Source organism: Pinus tabuliformis, chromosome 1_1 (genome assembly GCF_031772625.1).
Source record: "Pinus tabuliformis cultivar Carrire ecotype Pingquan chromosome 1_1, CPIR1, whole genome shotgun sequence".
In the NCBI taxonomy this organism is placed as follows: Eukaryota; Viridiplantae; Streptophyta; class Pinopsida; order Pinales; family Pinaceae; genus Pinus; species Pinus tabuliformis.
The window spans coordinates 674,876,594-674,888,074 of record NC_142297.1 but is presented as its reverse complement, the minus strand read 5'-3'; the positions used below and the strand labels follow the sequence as shown (position 1 = coordinate 674,888,074).

Here is an 11,481-nt window from a genome sequence, read left to right as displayed (position 1 = left end):
ATAAAATGTTGGCAGCAAGAATTATTGAACCAGTTGAGGAGTTTGATTGGGTAAGCCCTATGGATGTACAGGAGAAGAAATAGAAGGGTGAGATCCGCATCTATGTAGTTCTGTGGAAGCTCAATGATGCTTGCGTTAATGATCTGTTTCCAAAACCCTTTACATATGAGGTACTAGAAAATGTGGGCGGACAGGAAGCATACTCCTTCACAGATGGGTTCTCCGGGTATCATCAGATCAAGATTGCACCAGAGGATCAAAGCAAGAAAACGTTTTCTACCGAATGGGGTTGTTTCCAGAATACAGTAATGCCCTTTGGGTTGAAGAATGCGCTGGTGATATTTTCCCGTATTGTGGTAACCGCATTCAAGGAATTTATCCACAAGTTCTTAGAAGTCTACCTAAATGACTGGACTGTATTTGGCTTGGTTAAGAAACATGTCACGAGCTTACGATTTATGTTGGATACTTTCCGTCGGCACCAAATTGTTCTCAACCTAAAGAAGTTTACGTTCCTCGTCCCTTTCAGAAACTCGTTGGGCCATGTGGTTTGTAAGCAAGGACTGATGGTGGATCCGACAAAGATAGTTGTCATACTAAATATGCAAGCACCGCGAAGTGTAAAGTAGCTACGCGCTACATTAAGACACACGAGCTACTACCGAAAGTTTATAAAAAGCTATGCCTAGATCATGGCTCCAATGGAATAATTACTGAAGAAGGATGTTACACATTGCTGGAACGAGGAATGTAACAAAAGCCTGGAAATGCTTAAGGAAAAGATGGCATTTGCCCCTATGTTGGTCTTTCCAAAGTGGGACATTGAATTTCATGTACATGTCAATGCATCGTGTATCGCGTTGGGTACGATACTCACTCAAGAAGGAGCGGAGGGAGTTGATCACCTGATTGCATTCGCCAGTCGCAGGTTGTCCAAGGCAGAAAATAATTACTCTACTACTGAGCAAGAGGGATTGGTGATGGTATATGCGTTACAAAATTTCCACCACTATCTGCTTGGAGGACATTTTAAGATGTACGCTGATCACTCTGTGCTCAAGTACCTAGTGAGTAAGCATGTGTTGGGGGGGCGCATCTGTCGATGGTTGTTTTTTTTTCAAGAATATGACTTTGAGGTTGTTGTAAAGCCGGGATGTCTGAATGCAGGTCCGAATGATCTGTCCAAAATTGAGACCGGTGAAGAACCAACAAATCTAGAGGAGGGACTCCTGGACGCACAGTAAATATGTCGTGCGCATTGTAGATGGCCACTTTAAAGGTATACTCCACTTTTTAACTACGAGCATTGTGCCACAGGGGTATTCTGTCCAGCAAAAGAAGGAATTGGTGATACGCATAGCAGATTTTACCGTAATTGCAGGTCACCTCTACAAGATGGGAAACAACGAAATATTGCGCAGATATGTACCCGAGTTTGAGCGTGGACAGATCCTGGCCAAAGCACGAGGAGGGGCTTCTGGCGGACATTATGCGGGCCGAATTATGGTGGCCCACTCTACATCAAGATTCAAAAACATACTATCGAGCCTGCGATGTATGTCAACGGTTGGGCAAACCGTCGCGGAGGGATTAAATGCCACTTCAGCCATAGATGATGCTACGGTCATTTGAGAAATGGGTGATTGACTTTGTCGGGCCTATTGAACCACGAGGAAAGACGGGCACGCGCTATATCATCACTGCGACTGAGTATTTGACCCGATGAGCCGAGGCACAACCGGTTAAGGATTGCACGGCTGCAACAATAGTGAAATTCCAGTTCGAAAACGTACTAACCAGGTTTGGCTACCCCAAAATTCTCATGAGTGATAGGGGAACGCATTTTCTGAATGAAATGATTAGCACACTCACTGGGGAATTCCAGATATATCACCAACAAAGTACGCCCTACCATCCGCAAGCAAATGGGACCATTGAGGCATTTAACAAAATTTTGGAGACCGCGTTGACTAAGGTCTATAATGCACGGCAAAATGACTGGGACTTGCGCATCCCTGTTGTGCTATGGGCATACCGGACTACGTGTAAGAAGCTGACAGGCCAGACACCGTTCCGCTTAGTCTATGGCAAGGAGGCTATTATGCCTATGGAATATATTATGCCTAGTTTGCGGATCGCGGCAATCACCAGGATGGTGGACCGCGGGGCATTGGAAGAACGGCTCGCACTACTAGAAGAATTGGAGGAGGAACGGTTTTTGGCCGGATTCCATCAACAGGCACAGAAACAACGCGAGAAAGCATGGCATGATCGCTATATCAAGGTGCACACCTTCAAGGAGAATGATCTAGAGTTGCTTTATGGTAGTGAGTTCAAAAAATTCCCAGATAAACTCGGCATGCACTGGTTGGGGCCCTATATTATCAAAGAAGTTACCAATGGGGGCGCGGTTTAGTTGGCTAAACTCAATGGAGACCCCTTCCCAGGAAGAGTAAATGGCAGTCACCTAAAGCTCTACATGGGTGGGCCAACCGCCTAACTAGTCGGCAAAAAGATAGTCTCACCGCTCCACCCAGTTGAAAGAGGGCGTGGGACGATAAAGCAGCCTGGGGGACAGATGCGCAAGTTCTACGGTGTGCTTACATTTGACCAAACACAAGGATCGCGGTTGTGTGAACAGGATCATGCGGACGCGTTGATAAAAGGAATGATGACCGTTGATATCACTATTCATGACATGATGTCTGCATTATGGCAAAAGGGAGTGAGCGGTGGACAATTAAGAGAACCAGTACGAACTAGGTATGGAAAGAGCTGCCACAAGTTTTACATGAGCAATTTACACGAACTGAAACAGGTGGCAATCAGTGCATTTGAAATTCTCATGACTTATAAATCACTGAAGGGATTCCACTGGGTGGCCTATGCTTCGCAAACACAAATGGAGTTGTTCATTATCTCTGCACAAGGCATGTGCCCGAAGGTAGTAATCTGGGTGATGGAGAGGCAGGGCTCTCTAAGGAGTATGGGGGTGATAGCTGCGAGCATCCTGCAGATTGCAGCATCACTAGTAGGAGATGTACTGGAAAAGAGGGAACACGAAGCAGAATTGGTCCGGAGGTCGTTGCCTTGCCCAGGGGTAGGCTGACGCACTACAACAGAACAACAAAAGGATGGATAGATGATAACCACGGGTGGATATGTAGTTAATGTCCCTCGAGGATTGGGATCTTGCAGACAACAGCAAGGATCTTACAAAATTGCAACACAAGCTGCAGCAGACGGTGCGAAGAGAAGATACAAAGGTCGAAAGTGGCTGCGATGGTACCAAGAAGTCCCCTATGCGGCTCCCCTGCTCGCACTAAAATCCTATAAAGGGGTGTTTTGTGTTAACCGAGTAGAGCAGAATGAGCATCATTGGTTGCGAGACATGGTAGAAACATTGAAGCAGGAGCTGGACGAAGCGTTGCAGGAGACAATGAAGGAGCAGCAGAACGACGAGCGTCACTCAAAGGGAGGCGAACTGCGAAGCTAGGGCAGAGCATCTAGCCACGCCGGTGGGTGACTCGAGACGAGTCACAATGATTGTGTTGGGGGACTATTGGGTAGCAGAGGTCCCGCATAAGGGTTTGGGGTAGAAAGCGTGAAAAATAGGATTAAATGATTGTAAAAAATCTGCTGAAATCACGGAGCGCGAATTATAATAGGTTGAGTCAAAGGGTAGTCCGCTCGAAAATAATGTAAAGAAATATAAATAGAGTCAGCCCGCGCAAGGATCACGAGCCAAGGAAGGGTATAAATAGAGCGTGGCTCTATGAGGGAAAGGTAGTTCTTTGGGGGAATGAAATGTAATGGGTTCTTGAAGAAGATAGTCTGAAAGCATCTGTAAGTCCGAGTCAAGGGTTAGGGTAGTAGATAGAGGCTCTGCAGTAGTGTACACATAGGCCTGGAAAGTCTGTAGTTGTGTGCGCAGACCCCTGTAGCTGAGTGCACAAGGTGGATCTGGGTGCATTAAGGATAAAGTGGAAATAAAGATAAGTTGTTACTGTAATTCTGTGTTATCGAGAATCTGACTTTATGATTTACCTTTCTATATCTATTTAAATACGAATTTGATGAATGTATGCGAATCTAGGTTCATTTTAAGTATGCGAATGATTAGACTTGTTAAATGTTTGCTTAAAGACCCTGCTAAAAGGATCTGATACATTAATTAGATCAGATCAGTAATCAGCGCAGTAGAGGTTACTCCGGGTCCGGATTTGCGCGAGTGCAGAGCAGCGTGAAGCAGTGAAAAGGTGCGCGAATCCCCTCAACCACATCTTGACAGCCCAAGGGTGTGGAAACTTGGTTCTAGCGCCCTCTCCTTCTACCTTGGGTGAGACCTCAGTCTACGCTCTGTGGGCTGTTGCCGAAAAGGACGGTAGCTGCGGGATTTGCTTGGCTAAATAATTCTTCCGAAACTGGGTCAGGACCAAATAAGCCAACAGAAAGGAAGGGCACTACAAAAGGGACTGTAAATCTAAAGCTCCTGACAAAGGAAAGGGATCTGATGATGCTCCTTCTGCAGAGGCGAAAACCACCTCAGATGAAGGTGAGGTTGTGTACTTGGCTTCTTCAAGTACACATGTAGATCATGAGGCATGGTTGATTAACTCAGTTGCATCCTTTCACTTCACTCCCCATAGAAAGTGGTTCTGCGAATATGAGAAATACGATGGTGGTGATGTCTTCTTAGGGGATGATAGGAAGGCTAGAATCGTTGGTCACGGAAAAGTAAAGTTGAAGTTGCAAGGTGGAAGGGTTAGAACACTTTCGGGCATTCTGCATATTCCGGCATTAGCAAGAAATCCGATTTCTGTAAGCAAGCTGGATGATGCAAGTGTAAAAATAGTGTTTGAGAAGGATACCTGCAAGATGGTTCAAGGAGCAGTGGTATTGATGCGGGGAGTTCAGACTGGAACTCTGTACAAGCTGCAAGGTAGCACTATTGTTGATGGGTGCAACAGTTCTGTGGTTCCTGAAAGTGGAGCAGAAAATCTAGTGGTCTCTAGAGAGAAGAGCATGCTGTGGCATCAAAGGCTTGGACATATTGGGGAGAAGGGCTCTCAAATACTTCATGGTAAAGGTATGGTAAAAGATATGAGTAATAGCTCTCTAGATTTTGATTTCTGTGAAAATTGTGTATATGGGAAGCAGAATCGGGTGAGTTTCCCCTCTGGTAGTAAGAGGGCAAAACATATATTAGAGCTTGTGCACAGTGATGTTTTTGGACCTGTGAAGGTTCGAACCATCACTGTGTAATTCTGTGTACTATGTATCATTTATAGATGACTTCTCAAGAAATACATCGATATATTTCCTTAAGAAGAAATCTGAAATTTTTGACAGGTTTAAGAATTTAAGGCTCTGGTGGAAAACCAGACAGAGAAGAAGATAAAGGTGTTGAGGACAGATAATGGTGGAGAGTTTTGTAGTAAGGAATTTGAAGAATTCTGTAAGAAGTGTGGTATAGCATGGCAGAAGACTACTCCATATACACCTCAGCAAAATGGAGTTGCAGAAAGAATGAACAAGACGTTGATGGAAAGGGCAAGAAGCATGCTCAGTGGTGCCGGTTTAGGACAGGAATTCTGGGCAGAGGCAGTGGTGACAACATGTTACCTGGTCAACAGATCACCTTCATCAGTATTGGAGGATAAGACTCCACAAGAGGTATGGACTGGTAAGAAACCCTCTCTTTCACATCTGAGGGTATTTGGATGTGATGCATATGTACATCTTCCAAAGGAGAAATGAACCAAGTTGGATAGTAAATCTGAAAAGTGCATCTTTATTGGGTATAAGGATGGTTTAAAGGGTTATAAGCTTTGGAACCCAGTAACAAGGAAGGTTGTGTATAGCCGAGATGTGGTGTTCAGAGAGGTAAAATATGTTTTTAAACATGAATTCCAACCAAAGGAACTCGAGAAGATAGAGTTTGAGCTAAAGGAGGAAGAATCATACTCTACAGCAGAGGAGGAATCAGAAGATGAAGGGCCACAAACTCTGGGTGTAAGAAGATCAGTTCGAGAAAGAAGATAGCCAGAAGGGTATAGTCCATCTGCTTTTTGTTCAAATTTTTCTTTATCTATTACTGATGATGATCCTAGAACTGTGAAGGAACCAATAGATTCAAAGGATGGAAAACTCTAGAAAGAGGCCATGGTTGATGAAATGGCATATTTGCACAAAAATGAGGCTTGGGATTTGGTGGAGTTGCCAGCTGGAATAAAACCCATTGGCGGCAAATGGGTGTTTAAGAAGAAGACAAATGCATAAGGAAAGGTGGAGAAATACAAAGCTCGGTTGGTAGCAAAAGGTTATTCCCAGGTGTCGGGAATTGATTTTGGTGACTTTTTTTCTCCTATTGCCAAGGTAAATTCTATTAGATTACTTTTATCTGTTGCTGCTACTATTGATTTTGAGGTAGAACAGATGGATGTGAAGACAAAATTTCTTCGTGGGGATCTGGACGAGGAGATCTACAAGAAGCAACCTGAAGGCTTTGCGATGAAGGGTAAGAAAGAACTAGTATGCAAGTTAAAGAAGTCTCTGTATGGTTTAAAGCAGTCACCAAGGATGTGGTATCAGAAATTTGATAAATTTATACAGGGACTTGGCTTCACTAGAAGCAAAGCAGATCACTGTGTGTATTTTAAATTAATTGGTGACCGTGTTATTTATCTGGTCTTGTATGTGGATGATATGTTGTTGGTTGGAAATGACAAAGAAATTATCCAGGATTTGAAGACCCAATTGTCCTCCAAATTCGACATGAAAGTTCTTGGTGCTGCAAACTATATTTTGGGCATGGAAATTAAAAGAGATCGAGCAAAGAGGAAGCTCTGGTTAAACCAAAGGAAGTATGTCAAGACAACACTGCAGAGGTTTAATATGCAGGATAGTAAAACGGTGAAGGTTCCTATTCCTATAGGTGTAAAGTTATCTGCTGAACAGTGTCCCAAGACACAAGAAGAGGAAGAGGATATGTATCGTGTTCCATATGCAATGGTCTGTAATAGACCAGACATTGCACATGCAGTGGGAGTATTGAGCAGGTTTATGTCAAAACCAGGGAAGGAGCACTAGACAGTAGTGAAGCGGGTTTTAGGTATTTGCGTGGCACTAGTGATTATGGTTTTTGCTACCAAGGAAGACCAAGATTGGACAGAGTGTTTGATATTCATGGCTTTTTTTATGCAGACTGGGCTGGAGATTTGGATCAGAGAAGATCTACAAGTGGGTATGTGTTTAACCTATTTGGAGGTGTAGTCAGTTGGATGAGTAAGAAACAATTTGTAGTGGCACTATCAACTACAGAGGCAGAATACATGGCAGCCACTCAAGCAAGCAAGGAAGCAGTTTGGTTGCAGAGATTCTGTTCAAGTATGGGGTTAGTACAGGGAGCTATAAGGATAGACTGTGACAACCAAAGTGCAATTTTCTTGGCAAAGAACCCTGCTTACCATTCGAAGACAAAGCACATTGATGTTCAGTATCACTTTGTGAGGGATATTATAGAAGACAAAAAGGTGTTGCTGGTAAAGATGGACACTTTGAAGAATACTGTAGATGCATTGAAAAAATCCGTGAGCTCTGAAAAGTTCTCCTGGTGTAGAGAAACAATGGGTGTTTCGGGGCTGGAAAAATGACTATGCTCTCCTATGGCCCCCTGTGGAAAGAACACAACAAGTGGGAGAATGTTGGGTTGTGTTATATTCTTTCACCGATTGCGCAGTGGGGGGGGGGGGGGGTAATAGTCCCCCCTGTCTAGGGGGGTTTGAGGGGGGCCGGTAGCCCCCCTCTACAGGGTTCGGGGCAATGCCTCGAGAAATTTTTTTTTGGACCCTATATTAGGTTGGGCGAACCTACCTATGGTTTTCGGTCCATGGTTTTGGACATGATGGTTTTCGGTCAATGGTATTGGATGCTTCGGCATGTATAAATATGTATTGTAACATTGAAAGGAATATAATGAAAATCAAGCTGGTAGTCCCGGTTTTGGGATCCTGGGGAAAATCTCTGTGTATATGTGTTTTATGTGTTATGCTCTCGCATTGTTTACTTTTTGTGTTTTAGAATTCATATGTAGGTAATTTTTGTACTGGGTTAAAACCTACATGAAACACAAGTTTAAGTACATAGGCCATACATAGAGAGATGACCTTACCAGGAAGAAACCATCATAGAGCAATCCATGAACATTGAGTAAACATTCATTCAAATAGACACAATTTGGCATTATCTCACTTGAGGGCAGGCAAATGGAAAGACACAGATCTTGTCAAATGTATTTTCTTAGAATTTGGAAGATCTGAATGTGCAAATTTCCTTTTGAATCTAAGCATTCAGGAATGAATATCTTGTTATCAGCGGGGTTCATCTTCAATTTCATCAAAAGAATAATGATAATGAAGTCAAAGATAACAATTGTATATTACTTCTTGCTACATTTATCGAAAGAAAATCCTAGAGGAGGACATATGCATCTGAATCACAACTTTGATGTATAGTCGAAGATAGAAGAATACACAGATTTTACTGTGGTCAAACCTCGGTAAAACGCATAATGGGTTTAAATGGTGCATTTGTGTTGACTGAGATGAAAGAAACTGTTGAGGGTTACCTTGGAAAGAGTGTCTCAATTGCAGTCATTATTGTGCCTGCATATTTCAATGATGCTCAATGCCAAGCAACCAAAGATGCTGGTAAAATTGCAGGATTGGATGTTAAAGGAATCATTAATGAGCCTACTGCAACAACCCTTTCTTATGGCATGAATGAGAAGGAGGGCTTGGTTATTTCGTTTGATCTTGGTGGGGCTACTTTCGATGTATCCGTGCTTGAAATATCCAATGGTGTATTTGAGATCAAGGCCACAAATGGTGATCATTTTTTTGGGTGGTGAAGATTTTGATAATGCTCTGCTCCAATATTTAGTTGGTGAGTTCAAGAAGACAGAAAAATTTGACTTATCCTAGGATAAGCTAGCCTGTTAGCCCTACAAAGGCTTCATGAGGCTATAGAGAAAGCGAAGGTGGAGTTGTCATCTTCTTCTTAGACATAGATTGATCTACCATTTATCACGACGGATGCATCTAGTGAAAAGCATTTGAATTTGACAATAAATACCATCATCTTTATGAGAAGTTCATATTTCCTTTAACTGGCTTGGTTTTAAATTCCTATTAGAAAGCAAATGTCTGGTTTACCATAGATCGATGGTGTTAGAACCGATGAGTAATATGGAGAAAGGTGGGTAACTGTTTGCATATTGAGAGGCCAAAAAAAAGAAAGAAAACCCTATACATTTCATGGCATGCAACATATAAATTGAAAAAGCTAACATTTGGTAGAGGTTTCAAGTGCAACGAAGCACATGCATGTTGGGACTAGAGGACAACGATCAAGTATATACATGCAGGTTGTAAGTTACGAGGGAATTTTACTGAAATTGTTCATGTCGAAAGTTTCAGGACACAGGTGGAAGGGTTTCTTGAATTCCTCTGAAACAATATCGAGTGGTCGTGAAGCTACTTCGATTATGGTTACATCTTGACTAGAGGCAACTTCAATTTTCTCTCAAATGATTTACCAGAGGAAACTTCACTTTTCTCTTAGATGCTTTTTTGAAAGAGGATCGCCTAGGGAGGTCAGGGAAGAAAGTGCAGAGGAGGAGATGCTCCTTCCATTCGTTCAGAAATGTGAAGAATAGGAAATTGGGCTCTTCCATGTTAACATTAACTAGAGGATCTTTGTTTACTAAATAACATGGAGAAAGAGGCAAAACAGGTGTTTGTTTCAGTCTGAGCAGCTCACTAAAAGTTGTAGGATTTGGAGAAAAAATTGTAGCAGCAACATAATTTCGGTAAGTAAAGAAATTTGACAACAAACTCAATTAATTGGTTAATTGTCCTGGATGTGGGTGATAAACAAGGATAGTAAGGTGGCAATCGACTGGGTTGGCATGTGGCGAGACCACATGGCCTCCCGTAGGTTGGCACAGTGGTCCAAAATTGGCATTTACAACAGCCATAAATGCACTTTACGCGAGCGCTGTCTCCAACCTGTTAACCGTCACCAACCTCGGCTCTGTGCAAACATGAATCCTCGAGAGAATTTCACCTCTGCTTCTGCCCATCAACCTCTGCAACCTCTGCCACTGCAATGCCTCTGCCCTCAAGCTGCGATTGTACCCAGCTCCCGCACAACCACCGGGAGACACTGCCACCTCCTTTGCTTCATTGAATTCGGCCCGGGCATCCACTTCACCCATAGCCTAGATTGTCATTTTATCTTCCCTTCAGCCCTGGCCGCTCATCCCTCCGCTGAGCAGTCCGCAAGCTCAATTGTGTTGTTGCACCACATTGTGCCCAATTCTAGAAGGAATTCGCATACTCTTGCAAATAGTATGGCAAGAATGCGACACTATATGTGCAGCCGCAGGGGCGAGAGCCGAGGGAGCCTGAGTCGCTCCCAACATTCTCCTGCTTCGGACACCACTTCCTCTCTGGCAAAGCAAGTCCCTAGGCATTACCCAAATACACGCAGTGGAAGAGGATGCCTCCACTTGGTGGCCCCTGCCTCGCCTCTCAGCAACTTTCCATCCATTTCTGCCTCGTCTCCCAGAGGCACTCCACCCCTTCCTCAACTGCAATCCCAAAATGCCCAATTCACCTCTAAACAAGCCCATCATCACGGCCACTATATCCATTGTCTTTCACGAGGCAAAGCATATCACTAAAGAACATGCCACAGAGGTTGGTGGACGCAACAATGTAATTGCAGAATAGGGAACGACGGGTGGTGGTAACACCGGGGCAATTGGGGTACTGGACATTGCAGGTGTGGGTGCACCACAGCAGGATGCAGCGACACCAAAGCCATACCAAATACGGCTCAGACGAGCATCCAAGGAGCAGGGGAGCAGAACAAGGAGCAGAAGATGAGATGTGCAGGGAAGGAGGTGAACGAGGCTCCACATGCAGATGAGGTAATGGACCCTAACTGCTATCTTGTAAAGGAAGAACACCCGGCATTGCAGGCTGGCAACACAGAGACCTCGCTTCTGGTAGGTGGCGACATGGAAGAGTACATGTGTTTCATCGTGGAGGAACACCCTCTGTCTCCGCCCTGTTCCTAGTCTGCCACCTTGCTGCCGCGTGTCCGCCTCTTAGTATGCCACCTGTCTGCCACTCAGCGCGCCACGCATTCACCACACAGTCTGCCACTCAGCATGCTACGTGTCTCAGGTTTTTTGGGACTCTGATTTCTAGTTTTTTGTTTCAATGGGGTTTCGGTGAAAAAACTATGGGTTTTTGGCTCTTCATTTGGTTTTTTTGTCTCATTAGATACAATGATAACAAACTAGATGCTTTGCTGGTTTCCCCTGCGTGGGAAGCAAGCTAATTTTCTGAACTCTTTTCTGTTACGGACTGGTTTCCCTTTCTGGGCAGTCCAGATCTAAACTTTGCTGGT

General features: G+C 43.9%; 1 pseudogene; it reads left to right on the top strand.

The window, feature by feature from the left end:
• Positions 1 to 8,572: 8,572 nt before the first annotated feature.
• LOC149215212 (heat shock 70 kDa protein, mitochondrial pseudogene) lies at positions 8,573 to 8,911 on the top strand (annotated as a pseudogene).
• Positions 8,912 to 11,481: the final 2,570 nt, after the last annotated feature.